Raw genomic sequence first — 6,000 nt, 5'->3', positions numbered from 1 at the left:
TCTCTGTCTCTCTCTGAGAGAGCGCTTCTCAGGGGACGCGTCTCCATCTTCCCGCCCGTTCTGCCTCCCGCACCTTTTTTTCTCGGTCCCTCGGAACGCCCCCCCGCCCCCGCCCCCGCCTCCGCCCCGCCCAGCGAGTGTTTCCAAGGCCGCGCTTTCGAGGAAACCCCGCCGCCAGTTCCGCATTCTTCCTTTCCCTTCGCCCGCCTCCTTTTCCCCACCCCCTCCCTTCTCCCCGCCCCCTCCTTTCTCCGCCTTCCGATTGGCTGCGGCCGTCACGTGTGGCGGGTCCCCGCTTCGTGTTCCTTTCTCTCCGCCCGGCCGCGGCGGCTTTGGCCGGGCGGCTGGAACCGGTTTGGGGGGAAGGAGAGGGGAAGGGAGAGGCTCGGTCGTCAGCAGGTTCCCGCACACCACAACGCCGCCCTCGCCTCGCCGGGTCCCGTTCCTCCCCCCCCTTCATCGTCCTCAGTTTCTTCCTCCTGAGCTTGACTCTTGCGGGAAGGGAACAGCTGCCTGGCAGGAGGGGGGGAGAGAGAGAGAGCACCCCGCCATCATCATCATCATCAATCATCCCATCCTCCGACACCTTTATCTTGGGCAGGTTAGTCTTAGGTACGAAGCTCGTGATGGGGATTGGGGTGGGGGTGAAACGTGGGCGGCCGGAGCGGGGTCGTGTGTGTGTGTTTGTGTGTGTGTGTGGTGAGGGGTGGGGGAGAGAGAGAGGATAGCTGCCGAGCGAGGCTTTCCTTTGTGCGTCTGCCCAGCGCCTGCTTTGTCACTTCGTTGGCGGCGGTGTGGGATGGCAGGCGGTGGCGGCGGCGGCTTAATCGGGAATAATCCTAATCCGCCTCCCTCCCTTCCGCCCTGTCGTCGTGGCCCCCGGTGGGATTCGAACCCTCTCCCGGCATTCGCCGCTGCCGAGTGGGCGACGTCGGCTTTGGCGGTGCTTCCTCTCTCTCTCTCTCTCTCTCTCTCTCTCTCACACACACACACACACACACAGAGAGAGAGAGAGAGAGAGAGAGAGTCCCCCTCACCAAGCTCTGCACTAGATTGGCCTCAAAAGTGGCCGGGGGAGGGAGACAGTTTGTTGCTGTCTGGCTGCAACAAAAAGGCTGTCTTCTTGACCTCGGGAGCTCTCTGTGTGTGTGTGTGGGGGGGGGGGTTTAAGCAGAGAGGGACGCTGGCTTCTGTCGGGTTAGAGATCGCCTGTGTCTTATTTAGGTCAGTAGGATCTGCTGCATTTGAGTGGAAGTGACAGCACTGCAGTCTCTTTCCCCAGCTCTGGGACCCACTGCAAGGCACCAGCGTGGATTGTACTGCTTCTGTATGGGCCCTGCTCTCAAGCAAATTGGGGTTATATTTTGTTACTTTTTTTTTTAAAGAATCTTCCTCTGCTCAAAAAGTTCCTGTTAATTTTGATCTGGCAGCAGCCTTGCAGGGTAAGTGACGGGAACTGAACCCAAGGTCACCAATGCAGTGGGGTGGGTATCTGAGCCTCTGTGCTATCAAGTCGCTTCTGATTTACAGTGTCTAATGCGGCTTCACGGGATGTAAGATAGTTAGGGAGTGGTTTCATCACTGCAACTCCTCAGTAAGTTTACCTGGCTGAACAGGGATTTGAACTCAGGTCTCCTGAGTCCCAGTCCACCACTTCATCCACTACAGCACAGTAGCTTTCCGTTATTAAATGGGGGATTTGAATCTGAGTCTCCCTGCTCCAAATGTGTCTAGTATGCCAAACAGGATTTACCCTTACTAGATACAACAACAACAAAAAATGCTTTAAGTTTATTCTGCAAGATTCTCTTGATTTCTAGCATGAATTCTACTTGCAAAAAGGACCTCCAGGATTTCTGTGATTTTTACAGCTGTCTGAAATGAGACATTTCAGGAGACACAGCGTGCTGTGTGGAATAAGGAATATTGCACCTGCTGAGTCGTAGGAGAATGTGTTCAACAAACAGGGACAGAACACCCTGTCTTCTTTTGCATGTTGCATTTTCTTAAATTGTGAAAAAGTAAATAAACACCTGGCACAGCCCACCAAAGAGAATGCAAAATAACTAGCCATTTCACTGGTCTTCCAAGAACTTTCATTCAAATGGAAGTGAAATTCTCCTCTCTCATTTTTCTTTCTTTCTCTCTTTATGCCTTTACCTAATTTTTCTGCTTAGTGGAGGTAGTGGCTGAAAGTGCTCTCTTTCTACATATATATAAATCCTACATTATCTCAAAGACAGTACCCTTCCCTGGCTCAAGAGCGTAATTTTTGGTCGAGTTTCTGGGGGTGGGGTGGGGTGCAGATCTAATTTTATTCTTGTTTGTATTTCTGACCACAAGTGAAACTCACAAGATTGAATAGTTTCTGTGCTAAAATAATTCCCAACACACAAACAAATCAAAATCTTAGTATCTGGAAAAAGCTGCTTGATCTGGGAGTTTTGTGTGGACAGATTTATTATTATTATTTGCAAATATTCATCCATGCAAGTCTCAGGGGATGAAACCCAGGCACAGATTGACAGCCTCGGTGGGAATGATCTCCTTTCTGGTGTGCTGAGCAGCACTTTTCTTTCAGCAATTTGTTCAGTTTTTAACATAGCAGCTCCTTTTTTTCACCGCAGCTTTACAGATTCTTATAAGAAAAGTACTGATTAATTAATGGTAATCTTCCTTGATCTGGCCAGTGGTCTGCCCTATGAAGAAAGAAGGGGAAAGTTGGGAGGGTGAGAGTGCTGATTTGCTTCCTTGTCCTCCTTTGCCCCTGCACTGCACAACATGCAGGGAAGGTTGCCAAGTTCTCATAAGAATCTGTCATAAAGCTGGGGAGAAGCCAGCCAAAGAGCAAAGGGCTGTAGCAAGGGCTTTTTAATTATGTTTGCTGTTGATCACTGCAGACTCTGGTAGGGAAGAAATGTGTTAAAGGTCTTACTCCATTATGTAATGTATGTTATGATAAAGAGTTCTGTGTTGCTGCAGCCTGCTGATAGAAACTCTTGTCTATCTAGGAAAGAGTGTGACTGTAGTGAAGCTCAGTAAGTTGGTGCATGCAGTATAAATGTCAGGCTCTTTTGAATCTTGCGTGTCCTTAAATATGCAAGGACAAAAGGGGAACTCTTTGGAAAAATGGCATTTTTTGCAAAATGTGTAAAGTTGGCTGATATATGAATTTCATAGAGTAGGTTGATGCGGTGCTTTCCGTGTACTGCAATGATAATGCTACTGTACTGTGTGGAGACAGTAAGTAATTGCTTTTAATGTTACAGTGCTATAGACATAGCCCAAAGTTATATCCATAATGATTCATTTCATTTTACTAGTGAGTAGATAATTAGAGTAGAGTGGGGTCCACAGCCTGGGGGTACACCTGGACCCGACGCTCACCATGGAAGCGCAGGTGGCGTCGGTAGTCCGCACCGCCTTCTTCCACCTTTGGCGGATTGCCCGGCTGCGACCCTACCTTGACACGGGGCGCTCACTACCTTGGTGCATGCGCTCGTAATCTCAAGATTTAGACCACTGTAACGCGCTCTACGTGGGGCTGCCTTTGAGGCTGATGCGGAAACTTCAAGTGGTGCAGAATGCAGCGGCCAGACTCCTTACTGGAGTGAGAAAACACCAGCATATTTCTCCTGTTCTGGCCAAACTGCACTGGCTGCCCATTCGTTTCCGCATTGACTTCAAAGTTTTAATGCTTACCTATAAGGCCCTAAACGGTTTAGGACCTCGATACTTGGCGGAGTGCCTGCTCCCACCAAGATCTACTTGGATCACCCGTGTGAGTCAGGAGGTGAGGCTGAGGAGCCTAACACCGAGGGAGGGAGGCCCGGAAGGAAAAGACAGAAAATCGGGCCTTCTCGGTGGTGGCTCCTCGCCTCTGGAATAACCTTCTTCCAGAGATTCGCACGGCCCCCATGCTGGGTACTTATTATTTATTCTATTTTTGCATTGCGTTTGTTGCTGATTGTTTTGTAATGTTCTTGTGTTATTTTAATGTATATATGTTGTATTGGAAACTTCCCAGAGTGGTAGAATATACCAGATGGGTGGGATATAAATCGAATAAATAAAATAAAATAAAAATTGTTGTCTGTTTGAAGCATTTATGCCCCACTTTTCAGCATAGGCTCCGGGACAGATGGAAGTGAGGGAGGAATTTGTTTTCATTCCTCCAGTGCCACATATGTATGACAACATGGCATTAGAAAATTCAGCTTAAAACAAAGAAATAATTTTTTCTATCCACTAGTTTGCATTTAGACAGGTAATTTGGAAGGTCTTGGATTCTTTGCCCAGAACTTGTTTTCAAATTCTCTTGGGAGGCTTGCTGCCTAATTCATGAGCTCCATGCAGTGTTTCTGTAAAAGGTGTGCAGCTTGCTGTGAAACTATCTTAAAGCTTCATTATTATAGGAGGTTTTGTTGTCTTTAACAAACCACAACTTAGTCAGGTACCCACTATATTGGTGATTGTTCCAGGTACTGTTGTTGCTCTAGTCTAAAGAATTTTGTGAAAAGCTTGTAGGGTGTGGAACTTCATCTTTGACTCACTTCCAACACTCCATAATGGCCAATGCTGTAGTTAAATAATCTCTGCAATCTTTTAGGTGACCAGTGGCCAAAGACAAATCTATAGCCCACTATGCTTGGCCTTGACTTTTCTGCCACAGTGCTGCTTCCCTAGTCTACTACTTTCATTCGGGGCTGTCATATTTTCTGTCAGTTTTTTTTCTGTGAAGACCAGAATATAAAACATACAGTAATTTTCAATGTTATTGATGGAAAGCATTGAGTTATAGACCCATTAACAGCTGCACAAATGACAGTGTCTTTAGAGGCTCAAATATTAAATATGATAAAATGTTTATATTTTGTTCACTTTAACAAAGCAATAAGAAATAATTTATAGATGCTCTTTCCTAAAGATTTTTCACTATTAAAAAAAGGAGGATAGGGCACAATCCAGATGGTTGCATGAGGATAGGGCACAATCCAGATGGTTGCATGTTCAAAATATTTCATTGAAATCAACAGGATTTAATCGATTTTAAATGTGACTGGTTCTTACCCATTGTTAGGATGTTCAGTACTCTCTGCTTATGATTTTTTTAAACTACAGTGTTGGTAGCACATAAGTCTTCTGGATAGTGTCACTAAGATAGTGACCAGAAATTCCTTGGGGAGAGGGACAGTTTTTTGAGTTATGCAGGCAGTTGTGATGATGTCCCTGAAATGGTCAAAGACTTCCAATCTTAGATTGGGTAACACATTTAGAAGACTTAACTTTTTTTTTCTTGAACTGAATTACTGACAAGTAAATAAGATTTGGCTATAATGTGCTATAACATGAGGTCTAGGTAAGAATTATAATATCATCATTTGGAATGTTCGCATCCTAATATTTTGCTTATAAACTACCACCTGCGCAGTATCTATGAGTAGCTGAGAGATAATTTACCATTGTGAATGAAAGATATGTTTTTGGTCTGATTTGTCTTATAGTTAATCATATACAGTATAATGTACTGACATTTTCCAGTAAAATTCAGTACTCATACTGAAAATGCAAGTTATGTGCTACATGCTTGCCTGTACACTTCCATGAGAACACACAATGATAGTTTCACAGCTTACCATCATACGTGCACTGACCATCCATGTCAGCCACCTGTTTGTCAGTCTCGTGAAAGATGTTGCAGTACCTGCATCAATGTGTACACAAAAAATTACAGATTGTACAGCTGGAAAGAGTCCACATTGGTCATTGAGCCCAGCTCCCTACATAATTGGAAATTTACAACTGAACTATATCTCCTGGATGGTACTGCTGAGACACTCTACTATTTCATTCACCTTTTTGGTGCCATATCACCCTAAAGGCTCATTTTCAGCTTGTAACCTACTGAGACTCCAACTTGTTTTCAGGTACTACTGCCAAGCCAGGTGCTAGTCACTCTGTATTTGTGCACTTAATTTTTTTTCTGACATACTGTGGAAC

General features: G+C 45.4%; 1 protein-coding gene across 6 annotated transcripts in view; it reads left to right on the top strand.

The window, feature by feature from the left end:
- The first annotated feature begins 340 nt into the window (after positions 1-340).
- Positions 341-6,000, top strand: part of GPCPD1 (glycerophosphocholine phosphodiesterase 1) — a 53,060-nt gene continuing 47,400 nt past the window's right edge. For 3 of the 6 annotated variants that reach the window (XM_020793647.3, XM_020793644.3, XM_073003005.2), the window contains exon 1: positions 341-601. The gene's annotated coding sequence lies outside the window, so the exon portion shown is untranslated. Of the gene's footprint in view, positions 613-1,282; positions 1,443-6,000 lie in introns of all 6 variants that reach the window. The other 3 variants (XM_078386794.1, XM_078386757.1, XM_020793645.3) reach the window with 3 other exon arrangements.

The sequence above is a fragment of the Pogona vitticeps genome, chromosome 1 (assembly GCF_051106095.1).
Source record: "Pogona vitticeps strain Pit_001003342236 chromosome 1, PviZW2.1, whole genome shotgun sequence".
Lineage (NCBI taxonomy): Eukaryota > Metazoa > Chordata > Lepidosauria > Squamata > Agamidae > Pogona > Pogona vitticeps.
This window is presented reverse-complemented; position numbering and strand designations above follow the sequence as displayed.